Source organism: Caretta caretta, chromosome 9 (genome assembly GCF_965140235.1).
Source record: "Caretta caretta isolate rCarCar2 chromosome 9, rCarCar1.hap1, whole genome shotgun sequence".
Lineage (NCBI taxonomy): Eukaryota > Metazoa > Chordata > Testudines > Cheloniidae > Caretta > Caretta caretta.
In genome coordinates, this window is record NC_134214.1 from 51,348,950 (window position 1) to 51,362,263 (window position 13,314).

The window sequence follows — 13,314 nt, forward strand, 5'->3', positions numbered from 1 at the left end:
ACAATAGGCATTTTAATATGGCTAAATAAGGCTAAATGTATACATCTAGGAACAAAGAATGCAGGCCAAACTTACAGGATGGAAGACTCTATCCTGGGAAGCAGTGACTCTGAATAATCACCTGAACATATGCTCCCAGTGCGATTCTGTGGCCAAAACACCTAATGCAATCCTGGGCCACATAAATAGGAGAGTCTCGAATAGGAGTTGAGATGTTATTTCACCTCTATATTTGGCACTGGTGCGATTACTGTTGGAATCCTGTGTCTAGTTCTGGTGCCCACAATTCAAGAAGGTGGCTGGAAAAATTGCAGAGGGTTCAGAGAATTGCCACGAGAATGATTAAAGGATTTGTGCCTTATAGTGATAGACTCAAAAAGCTCAAGCAATTTATATTAACAAACAGAAGGTTAAGGGGTGGCTTGATTACAGTCTATAAGTATCTATGTGTCGAACAAATAGTTAACAATGGGCTCTTCAGTCTAGCAGAGAAAGGTCTAACATGATCCAATATCTGGAAGTTGAAACTCAACAAATTCAGACTGGAAATAAGGCATAAACTTTTTATCAGTGAGAGTAATTAAACACTGGAACAATTTACCACGGGTCATTGTGGATTCACCATCACTGACAATTTTTCAAATCAAGATTGGATGTTTTTCTAAAAGCTCTGCTCTAGGAACTATTTTGGGGAAGTACTCTGACCTGCACTATGCAGGGGGCCAGACTAGATGATCCCAGTGCTCCCTTCTGGCCTTGGAACCTATCAATCTATGAACAATTTAATGCAAAAATCTCACAAAACCTATCACTTTATGCAGAAATCTTTGTGTGTAATATCTCCTTATCTCTTCAAACATTCAAAGGAATAATAAAACAGCTATCGGGCAACCGTAGCAACATTTCTTGCCCTGAGAGGGAAGAGTTCCCTTGGTGGTGCATATTGCCTTAAACCTTTCGCTGAGGGCAATATATATATATAAACTTGGGAACTATTTTATCCCTAGTACAATATTTTACTAATATTGCCCTCACAGCCAGTCAATATTTATATAATATATATACATAAATAACCTTAGATAGATGGATAAAAAAACAAGCAAAATTCACCTCAGAAAGCCTTTTATTCCAACTGGAAAATTGCCCTGCAAATGTACTCAGCACAATACCCAGTACTTCACTCGAAAGTGACAGTTGCAGCTGTTAAGGTAGCTACATTATCTCATCTTTGGAGACAAATTTCAGGCTATATTTCACTGCTGCCTGGTAATGTATATATGCCCTAAAGACTGCTCGAGCTATATCCGTCTTGCTGTATAGATTTCAGATATGGCTGAATACTTAGTAGGGCTTTTGAGGTTTTTATAGTTAGGGAGTGCAGGAGGTTCCTACAAGCCTATTTTGTTTCCAAAATCATGACATTTTGCACGGGGAGAGGCAGGTGCCGGAAGTGCAAAGGATCCAAATCAAAATCTTACTTCTTCTGCGTAACTCTCAGAGATGAATGGGTGTTCTCCTGACATTGGCAATGGTTCTTGGGGATCCTTTTCTATCATTCAGCTATGCTCAATGTAACAATTTGTGTCACAATCAGTCCAGTTACCAGCAGCAAAGGGGGAGGGGGCAAATAGTGGATTTCTAGTGGCCCCCAACTTGCTCTCCCCTTGTGGCTATTCTCTCTCCTGACAACTGCTTCCTACTCCCATCTCTGATGACTGCAGCTCCCTCACCGCTATCTCTTGGTCACTTTGAGTTCTGAGCTGAGATTTTCGAAGCAGACTGGGAGATTTTGACAACTATCTTCTGATCATTTTCATGGGTGAAAATCCCCTAGACTGCTTTGAAAATCTCAATCCAGGGTTATAATTGGGGGATTAAATTAGGAAAAGTAATATTTAAGCAAGAAAAACAGATTGATTAGGGTTTAAAATATTCTCTCACAGATAGTGGTGAAAGCTCCATCACTTGAGACATTTTCAAGCAACTAGACAAATCCTGGAGGAAAGTACCAGGGCCATTGGTGGATGGATCAGATTCTGTAATATGTCTTTCCTGTTTCTAACTTCTGACCGCTTCCTACTTTTTTATTATTTATATTACACTAGTGTCCCAACCCAGACTGGGGCTCCGTGGTGATGAGTGCTGTCTGCCGATGCATAGCTCAATGGTAAATTCTTCCAGACAGGCACTGCATCACACTTGCTGTGTTTGTACAGCTCCTGGCATGATAGGGCCTCAATCCTGCTAGAGGCCTTTGGGTATTACTGTAATATAAAGAGTATGGATAAAAGCAGGCAGTGCTGCATGTCTGTTGAATTGGAAGGTACAATATCATTATCCAGTTTGCATTAAAGTGGAGATGGCCTTACTCTTCTAGGTTCCTCAAGTGAGACGGATGCTCTGATGGTGGAAGTGAGTATTTATGTGAGGGGTCCTTCCTCTTTGGCAACCAGTGCATTCACCTGTTTTAGAGAGGTGGGATGAGCTTGTGGTTAGGGCATGGTGCAAAGACAGAAAAGGATCTAGGTTCAGTTCCTAGCTCAGATGCTGACTCCTTCAGTGAGTTGCTGAATCCTCTTGTGCTTCCACTGCCCACTTGGAAAAAGGAAGTAAAAATGCTTTCTTTCTGTCTTGTCTATTTGGATTGTGAATATCTGGGGGTAGGGACTGCCTCCTACTCTCTGGATATGCTGGTAATTTAAACCGGCAAAGGGCTAGAGAAAAAAGTGAAAGGGGAAGCAACCCTACTCAAGGTCACACAGTAGGGAGGGGCAGCTCTGTTCTAAGGGGTGAGCACTGCTTTAGGAGTAAGAAGACCTGGGTGGGTTCTGATGCTTGATCTGCCACTAGCTGAATAAAGATGGCTTGTATAGGAGTTTGGATGATGGGCCAGGAAGTAGAAATGTCACCCAGCTATTTGAAATAGAACTAAGCAATCTCAGTAATTTGGAGTTTTGAACAGGATGCTTGAAATGATCACTTGGGAAAAAGTGGTCCACAAAAGTGTACCCAAACTGAAAATAAAGGACTTCAGTGAAGCTCTGCACCATCAGAGAATTTGGCTCCCAAAACACAGCCCATGTGCTGTGATATTTTGTGAATCAGTGTAGTGTTCTCCAGTTAGACAATGCCAGAGGAAGGCCCACGGACTTAGCAAGTTGACAGCCAGCATCTCGGATGCAAGACTCCTACAACAGATTCCCACTGCAAGAATAAGTATCAGTGGACCCCACTGTAGTAAGAATGAGAAAAACAACAGTCCATAAAGCTAGTATGAGAACCAACAGTAGCTCCTGAGTATGTTCAGAAGACACATGGGAATCAGTAGCATGCAATATACATCCATAGGAAAATCATGGCACTCAGAGTCGACCAATGTTTTTGCGTGCCCATCCCAAAACACATTGATTCCAGCTGGGCAAACAAGAGGAAAGTTTACACAGCCCTCTGAATAAAGTTAAAGAAATCAAGCATACATTTTTTATCTGGCTAATTTTCCTTCTTGGAATTAATTGTTTGAGAGAAACAGAATAGAGAAACCTGCTGGAACAAGAAGGGAGAAAAGCCTCGGACAGAACAGCGGCGCCTCCCAGGCCCTGAAATTTAAGATCTTTATAAATGATCTGTTAAAACTATAGTGACGATAAGCTTATGAATCATGATCTATATTAATCAGGGCTGCTGATATGGAAAGATTAATTGAAACGTGCAGTTCTACACAAATGATAAAGTGGTAACAATTTAATATCAGACAAGAAGAGTGAAGAAATTACACTCCAAGCTTCATGCATCATTACTATGGATATTAATATTTTACACAGCGCAACAGCATCGGGAATCATAATGAAAATCCATAACTAGTGCACAGACATGATTAAATACAACAGTCTTTAGGTGCTGTTTGGTGATGGGGGTTTAGCCATATTTCACTCCTGCTGCCGGTGATTCGAGTGATAGAGTCTAGACGAGGGTGATTAAAAAGTGTTCCTCCTAAAGGCTGCTAACCTTTTACTACTGAAATGAATTTCTTTGATTTTTAAATTATGCCGCTCACTCTGTTTTTTTCCCCCAAATCAAAACCTTGTATGGAATATCAATAAGTGGGTTCCCCAGGCTGTTGACAAAGCACAAGTAAAGCACTCGGATCCTGTGCATCATGCAACAGATCTTTTGGGGGTAGAAAGGGAGGGGGGAAATAAGGTGCAGTGACCATGTTTTGAGCACTCATCATTATTGAGGAATATATATTAGATGCTGTGGTGTGCTATAAAGGTTTTTGCAGCAGGAGTTTGGAATGGGTGCATTATTCACAAGTGGCAAAGGCAGGAGTGAGTTATGCAGGTCATTGCAAATGAGGACCGATAAAAAACTTTATCCCACGCCACTTCATCACATCTTCTCTTTACGCCCATTCCTTTGATTTTAATGGGAACTGGATCAGGGCCATTGTGCCACAAGCCTGGATTCAGCAAAGCAAAAAAAGCACTTAAGCCCATGCTTAGATCCCAAACTTCAAGCCCACGTTTCAGCTCTCGCCGAGCTTGGGCCCTAAATATCATCAATCCTTTGTACAGGGATCAGATGGAGAAAATGACCCAAACTAACTTTTCTATTGCTAACAGCGGCACACGTTTAAAGTCCACTATCTCTAAACCCGTCAAGGCAAAAAGTGAATAGGGGGCCCTATTTTCAGTGGGTTAAAGCTCCCTTGTCTAGTCTATAGTATTATGAAATATCACACTGTAAGCTGTCTTGGGGTCAGCACTCATGTTTCCCCAGACCATGTATGAGGAGGGTGTAATTTTGGAGAGAAATTCCACACTTAGGGAGAGGAAGTGGAGATATTTTCTGAGAAAGGCTGGGTTTTTTTAAATGGTGTCCATTTGGATGTGTTCCGGAGGTTGGGATTTTAGAATAAATCCTCCATGAGATGGATTCGTGGGATGAATGCTAGTCAGACAGTGAAATGTATAGGATAAATACATGATTCCACAATTTATTGTATGGGTATTACCTCCATCGATAGATAGATAGATAGATAGTCTCTCTCATAAAGAGGATAATCATCACACCTTGGTCTATATTACAGCTGGTTGAAAACCCAAAGGAAATTCTGATATTTTTACATTTGTTTTTGTCCCAACCCAGGATGAAACGTTGAAACATCAAACTTTTTCACAGAACAGAATGTTCTGAAAAGTGTTGATTAGGAAATGTCAAAATGAGTCATTTTCATTTGTTGAATTAAATTGAAACATTTGATTTCCTCTTGGGTCAACCTTAGCCTCTGTATCCCTCAGCTGCCACAGTGCCTTATGGGAACTAGTTTGGGCACTGCGTGTCCCTATTTTTCTCTTTAGGCCAAGCTCCACAAATGGATCACATCTCACATTTATCTGCACAAAATTTCAATTTTCCAAAAACTGCATTTTCTGCCAAAAAAATCCATTTAGAAGGAAAACCCCAGACCGGAGCTAATATATATGTAGCAAAGTTACTTTGTGTCCATACAGCATCTTTCCTACCATCGCCACCTGGTTTTTACATGCACATTGACATGCTCCTGTGCCAGATATACACTGACTACAGAGCTTACTTCTGAGAAGGATACACACCAGATGTGTTCATCATAAGATCCTTTAATGCTCTGCTAGGTATGGTTGAGGTTAGCTTAAATAAGGTATGTTACACACACAGAACTACCTAGTAGCTGAATTGTACAATACTGTTTAGCATTTCATTACATCTCCCCCTTTAAGTTTTATATTCCTACCACTTACAAAATTTACAGTATCACTCTGCCTTTGAAGTTCAGTACAGATCAGTTTGTTAAGTGTCTCTGAATCGTACTGGTTTTCTAATGACATGACCCGGATGCATAACAACTGGGACATCTGGCTGTATCTTAGTTGCCACAACTGGTCAGTCTGAAATCCTTGAGTCTTCTTCTTCTTGTTCTGCACCTGCCATCTGTCGAGTTTGCTCTGTTGCTTGTTCTTTCGGAGGAATAAACTATAGTTGTTGCTGGTGTCTGTTCAACTCTGCATTGTTGCTCTCAAGCACATAGGATCTAGGCACTGAGTTCTTCTTGTTTACAACAGCTGAAGCTGTCCGTGCTTTTTCTCCATCCAATTTGACACGAACACAGTCACCAGGTTCTAGACCCAGCAATTCTCTGAGTGACGTCTGTTGTAAAAGGGTTCGTAAGCTCTTTTATTTAGGCTTTGTATCTGATTTGGCTACTCTCTGAATCTCTGGCCACTTTGGAGATAGTTTCATTTCCAAAGTTAGAACAGTAGTTCTGAGTTGTTCAGAAGTTGTTCTGCACTATACGTAGTGTCTGCTACTGGTGTTTTTCTGTAACTCAGAAGAACAAGTAATTGATCTTCCTGCTTGGCTGTCCGTACAGCTCTCTCAGACTCTCTATTCACTTGTGGGTAACACGGACTGCTAGTAATATGATCAAAATCATATTTCATTCACTATGATTTAAATTCTGAAGCAATGAATTGTGGCCCACTGTCCATCACTAGTTATTCTGGAATACCGAAGTGAGCAAAAGTGCACTTCAATTTCTCAATAACACTGCAACATTATGTCTTTCAAGTACATTACTGCTATGTACCTGGAAAAATAGTCCACAATGACCAGGTAATGATATTCTCTGAATTTGTATAAATCTGCAGCTAGTCTCTTCCAAGCTCTCTCTGGAAAGGGTGTCTGTACATCGTATGGTACAACATTGTCACTTAAGTTGATTTGTACTGAATCTCCTTTCAAACGTCTCATAACATCAAATATTCCATTGAGGTCTTCCACCTTTCTCAATAGGCCCACCATGGCTGCCACGTTGGGGCTGAGAAGGTTGTTGGTCTTCGATTCACATGCACTCTGAATGCAAAGCTTTTATCTTTGTAAATTATTTCTGTGGTGAACTGGCCCATGCGGTTCATAATATCTCCAGGGCTAGTCAGATCTGTGTCAGGTGACTGAAGCTCTGGGAGGGGTTGAAGGGGATTATAAATTCCTTCTGCGATGACTTTCAGCTCCCGAGTCAATTGTCTTTCCATGAATATTCAGTTTCACTCTCCAGGCAAGCTCTGTGTCATCACATGTGAGAGATCGCAGAAACAATGGCTTTTGATGGTCTGTAATATGAGTCAATTTCCTAACTGTCTTGGTGCAGCAAACAGCTGCAGAATGTCCATATTTTGTGCATTTATTATATCATGTGCCTCTGGCTGGTTATGCATCATCTTTGGGATATGACTTTTCCCGTACCTAGTGCATGTAGCCTGGGATTTGTCCCTCTTAGTCTCAGGGGTCTTATGATAATGACTTTTAACAGTCACAGTTGTGACTCTTTATTATCTCTAAGTTAGTTTCTTGTTTTTCAAGTTTGGTATATTACCCATACAGAGCCACCTAGTGGCCGAACAGTAGAATACAGTTTTGCATGCCATAATACAGTTTATTCCATAGCAAAAATTCCAGTATAATACAGTTTAGCATCCCACACACACCTAGCACCCCTGCTAATAGTGTTTTAGGAGAGTCATTCTAAGAGGCTACTGCACAGGTCCTCGGCAGTAGCTGCCTGTGCCAAAGTTGACAGGTGTTTTCCAGAGCCCCATCCCTCTCTCAGTGATGCCTACCCTTGTGATTTTATCACAAGTCTCACAGTATTTGGTCTTTTCCTTAAAGCCCTAGCTGATGGAATCAAGAGATTGCATGATTCTCTCCATTTTATTTTTTAAAAAGGCAAGATTCTAACCCTCATGGTTGCTGAAAATACTGTGACAAGGTGAAATAAGTGAACTTTTATGGCTCAAAAACCCTGAAGTCAAATAGAAAGTCTTAAAATGTATAAACGCATATCTTTTAAACAGCTTGTGATTTTTAAGCCAATCTCATGATTTTTGGGGCCTGACTCATGGTTTCTGAATGCCTGGGGTTAGCAATCCTGACCTCGTCACACTGAATTAGGGGAGTCCTTACACAGAACCCCTAATAAATGCCATGGGGTCACTCTGCCGTCTGGTATCATGAAGGCCTTCCTGTCATTGCATATTCCAACTTCTGGATTTTGATGTTTGATGGCATGGAAGGAGGTTCAGGCGAAAATGGTAGCAACCCCCAGAGCATTCTGAGATGGTGCCTGAAAAGGAGGAAGCAGAGCAGCTGGTGCAGAGTAACTTCCTTGCAAGAAGTCAGCACCTGTCTTCTGGAAGACAGGCATGGGCCATCTCCATCAGCAGTGCTGGATCCACTACCCTGCTGGCCTTTGCCATGGGACAGGAGTAAAAGGGACAGATTGTGGGATGAAAGGCTCTCAGCAGCTCTAGTACCTCAGTGAGCCTCATGGGACTACGCTCAGCCAAAGATCTCATGGGCTGAGATCTCATGACATTTCCAGCACCTTTAGGCCAGGTAAAAGGGCTGGAGTGAAGCAAAGGGGCTCTAAAAGCCCTGGTTCTGCCTGGGGCAGGATTCTCTTAGCACAGACACTATGGAGAGTGCCATCAGGTTGTCCTCCATGGACCCCTCCCAAGCCTTGGTGTAGGGGGCAGGGTTCAAGATGTATGTTGGGGCAGGGCCACAACATGCAGGGCTATGGAAATTCCAGACAGTGCTGCATCCCACAGGGAGGCTGCCATAACTTAGCCAGGGCTGACGAAGTTACTCCCAGGGGCTATTCCAGCCCCCAGAGCAGCCCAGGATGGAGAGGGAGTGAAGGTGGTTTAAAGCCACCATAGCCCTCCCGCCCCCTGGGCTGAGAGTTCTGCGCTGTACGCCTTGCAGTTTAAATTTGGTGGCTCTTTCCAGAGCTGCGTCTACCTTTCATTTTCACAGGAGCCCACACAAATTTTTTCAGAAGAGTGAAAAACACATGGAAAGAAAGGAGAAATAATTGATGTGAACTTGTGTTTTTTGACAATTTGATCCATGCCATACAGCACAAAGGCCATGTTCCACAGATATTGTGGCATATCCGAGATCACAGGCCTCATCTTCAAGGCCCTGAAATGAACGGGGCCTGGGATTCCTGAAAGATCATCTCACGTTTTGGGGTCAAGGTCTCAGATGTCAGTTCCACTCCGCTGGATTAATGGGACTACCTGCCAGGGCCAAGCCGGACTGTGCAGGAGACAGAGCTTCTTCAAGGATCGGTCCAAGACTGTGGGACTCACACCTGCAGGAATTAAGAACCACCTCAGGCCCAGCCACTTTCCATTTTAGGGACAGAGCACATTCATTTGACCTTGCTTTGCTAAGGAGAAACACAGACCACTAGCACTTCATAACAACCACAAAATATCTATACACAATTGTCCTCCCTGAGCAGAGGAATGGAGAAAACGCAGGAGTGAGTCACATTTTCTAATACTTCCTAGAAGTCGCTCAGATACCAAGGTGATGGGTGTTCTATATGGACCACAATAGAATTGCTGATAAAGATACAGAAAAGAAAAGAGGACATAAAAGCTCTTTCTCCCCATCCCATACTGGCCACCATTCCCAACCTTGCCATCCTACATGAGCATCCTTTTGGGTACATATGTCTCTCCCTCATGGAAAGGTTTGAAAACACAGAGCTGGGACAGATCAGCTAATAATCAATTACATTAATTAATACATGAATCACAGAGAGATCGGAGTGTCACCCCAAGAATGAGGAGCAAATACCAGCCAAGGGAAACCGGCAAAGCTGTAGTAATTTCTACTCAGTTACCCTTGAGATTTGGCTCCAGATTCAAAGGATAGGCAGGCAGAAAAGGAGGTTGAGAGAAGGGGGGCAGGCGGGGGAGTTGGCTCATATTCTACTGTGACCCAATTCCGTACAAAGCATCCTGTAACAAAACACGGCTCTATCTACAAAGTACAAGAAATCTTTGTTTTCAGTACAATACTTATCTGCATTTAGACCGACAACGACCGTGGTTGGCTTATTTTCATGGCTCCAGTTATCCTTTTCATCCCTCTGTCTCTCTAGCTTTCTCTGTGTGTTTTTTTAGCTCTTTCTCCCCATCCTCCTTTCTTTATGTGGCACATTTACTAGTAGAACAGCAGATGCAGGGTTCCATGAGGGATGAACTGATGGCATAAATGCTGAATGTGCGCTTCTACGGAAACACTTCCAGGCAGCCTGAATCATGTAGTACCCAGAAAAGGGTCACCTGGGGGCTTGGAGCATAAACACAACCCTGTGTGACCCCTTGTAAGTAACTATCCAAGAGACCAACAAAGATCAGCAGATGATCTAGTAGATGGGGACTCATGAGAGTGGGGTCTGGGCCTGCCTCTGCAACTCATCTGCTGTTTGACCTTGGGCAAGTATCCCTTTACCCTCCACATCTCTGACTGCTTTGTCTATTTATACTGGAAACTGTTTGGGACAGAGACCATATCTCCCCATGTTTCTGTGCAGCACCTAGCACCATGGAACCCCAATCTTTGTTGGGACCTGTAGGTAATCACACACAACCCTAACCCCATAATATCTAGTAGTTGAATAAAATTGTAGAGTTTATTTAGAGTAATAGATTAAGACAGAGGTGTTGCTTTTTGGAGGTTGTTCTTTGTGTCAGATTTACTGTAGTTGAAAACTCTGAAATGCCTGGGGGAACATAAAAGGGCTAAAGGGGCATTGCTAGAAATTCACACAGCTACGATAGCATGTGCATGTGTGCACCCCTAAAGTGCTCACTACCTTCCTCTTTGAGCCTACACCCTCATTCCCCTTGCTGTGTCACTGTTCCTTATATTATTGCACTGTTAACGTACCCCTCTTCAGGTCCTTGCATGCTCAAGTTTTCCTTCTGAAGCTGCTGGTAAAAGGAATTACCTGACTATAAACAAGAGCAACCTGGAGAAATGTATTACACAGGCAGAACTGGCATCCCTCTCCTCACTTTCATACCAGCCAAAGGTGCAGCTGAATCTTGCTAATGCACTCCTCCACCCCTATCTTTGAGTACAAGACATCATAGTCACCGGCCTCATCTCCCGAGGCCTCTGGAACTTGCCAATCTTCACAGCCCTGCTCCGCTCGGAAGTTTTCTAAGCAGCTAACCTTCCTTCTGGCCACCTGGAAGACATGCAGGCTGAGACTTTAAAAAACAGGAGTCTCCGGTTAGGCACCATAATCCCTATTTAGACACTTAAATAGCTGGCCTGATTTCCAAACATGCTGTGCACTCCAGAGCTCCCAGCGAAGTCCATCAGATTGGCTGGGCGTTCTTTTAAGAAATCTGAACTCCCAGCTAGGGCAGTGACCTTCCTCCCTTTGTGGGGTTGTGAACCCATCTAAAGCACATGGTGCTACAGCTTAGTATCCAATCGCAGCTAAGTCATTTAACTTGAACAACTGGGACACAGGAAAGCCTAGACGACCTTCAGCAGAGGATCATCTTCACCCTCCTCTAGTCTATAGAATGAGCTTTACTGTGGTTCACCAGATCAGAGATTTGGGTTCTGGATTTTTATCTCTTGGTTTCTAAGTTGTCCCTGGCAGCCTCTAGGCTTACACTTGGCAATAGGCACAAAGTTGGAACCACAACCTGCTCCTGGGGCCCACTGAATTAGGAATATTACCAAAGGTTTGCTGTCACTGGGAGTGGTGTAGGGAGAACAGTGCAACTGGTACTCTGCTCCAGACAGTGTAAATGCATACCGCTTAGCAGCAGTGACCTCAGCTGGCTATAACAGGCTGTGGAGTGGTGATACTAATACTGCAACCCAAAACCGGGCTGAGCAGCAGCAATACAAATGAGCGTAACATTTCACGTGAGCAACTTTATAACACATTAAATTGGGCAGGTCCAATGCTTGGTCCTGCATATTTTCTTTAAGCTCCAAAGGGTTGCAGTAGGTTGCCAAAGAGAGTCATGAATGAGTTAAATATAATCTCCCTGGGGAAGATTCTGCCTTGTCCTTACTCAGGTGTGCCCTAGAGACAAGCAAAATCGCAGTCCCTCCATACCCAACCAGGTGTGCATGGTGCCTCAAAAAGGGGAAGAGAGGAGGCAAGGTCATTTCCCTATTACCTCTCCAGATGGGGATGCAGAATCAGCCTGGCACAGCGACAGAGAAGAGCCACAAGAAGGATTTGTTGATTTGTGATCATTATGGAGAACACAGCTTACAACAAGAGACTTAAAGACCACTATCTACTTAGCTTTGCAAAGAGATCCTGTAAGCACAAATGCAGAAAGAAGACATCAGATGTTATGGGCCCTTTTAACCTCGCAGGTAAAAACAAACCAAGATCTAATGGCTTAGAAAAATTCAAATTGGAAATAAGATGAAACTTCTTAACAATAAGGGTAATCAACCACTTGAACATCTTACAGAAGTAAGTGTAAACTCATCATCTCTAGCCTCTGTTATATAGAACGTCAGACTAGACTATCACAATAGTCTCTTCTGGCCTTGAAATCCATGAATGTGTGTGTGTGTGTGTGTGTGTGTGTGTGTGACATCCTTCATGAACCAGAGGGCTCTTGGTATAAACCCTCAATAATGTTTATTCAACCACCCATTCCTCTTTGCTTTGCAGACAGGATATGTGTTGCTCTGAAAAATAAAATCTAGAAATTTTCAGATCCTCTTGTAGTGAAAATCTTATTGCTCAGTCGTGACCAGACTGTGTGTGTATACAGTACTGCGTGGTGGGAGTGAGAATCTACGTGGTGGTTGCAACTGGGTGACTTTGGCAGCATCGCCACTCCCAGAGGTTCAAAAATCATGAGACGGACCCCAAACCCTTGTTTCTTTCTTCTTCTTCAAAGATGCCGTGTTTTTGGCCTGTTTATGGATGGTTGAACCCCCCTGCCCACACTCAGGGTATGGGCGACAATCAGTGCTGCCCACTCTCCCACATGCATTGGGTGAGGTGATTTTGGCCCCTGCTGTAGGAGTTTTTGCCCCCACATCAACCTGCTTTCCAGCCCCCACGTCAGCCCTGCCCACTCCCAGCTTCCTCATAGCTCCTCCCAGAGTTCTTCACCCCCCTCTCCCAGGCCTAGGGGGCTGCAGCAGGGTCCCCTCTTCCACTTCCAACCTGGGGGGTGGCTCCAGGGATTCCTCACACCCCTATACCCCTTTCTCAGATGGGTTCAGCGGGGTGAGGGGCAGAGCCTCTGTCCCATCCCCATTGCTCACAGGGGGAGGGACAGAAATGGGGGCTGCCCTGAGCTACTGGGCTCTTTATCTCTCTCCTCTCCAGTGAGAATGGTGATAGCTCCAGAGGGAGGGGGAGAGGTCTGCCTCATTCCTGCTTGCCCTGTTTGGCTGCTGTACCCCAGGAGGTGG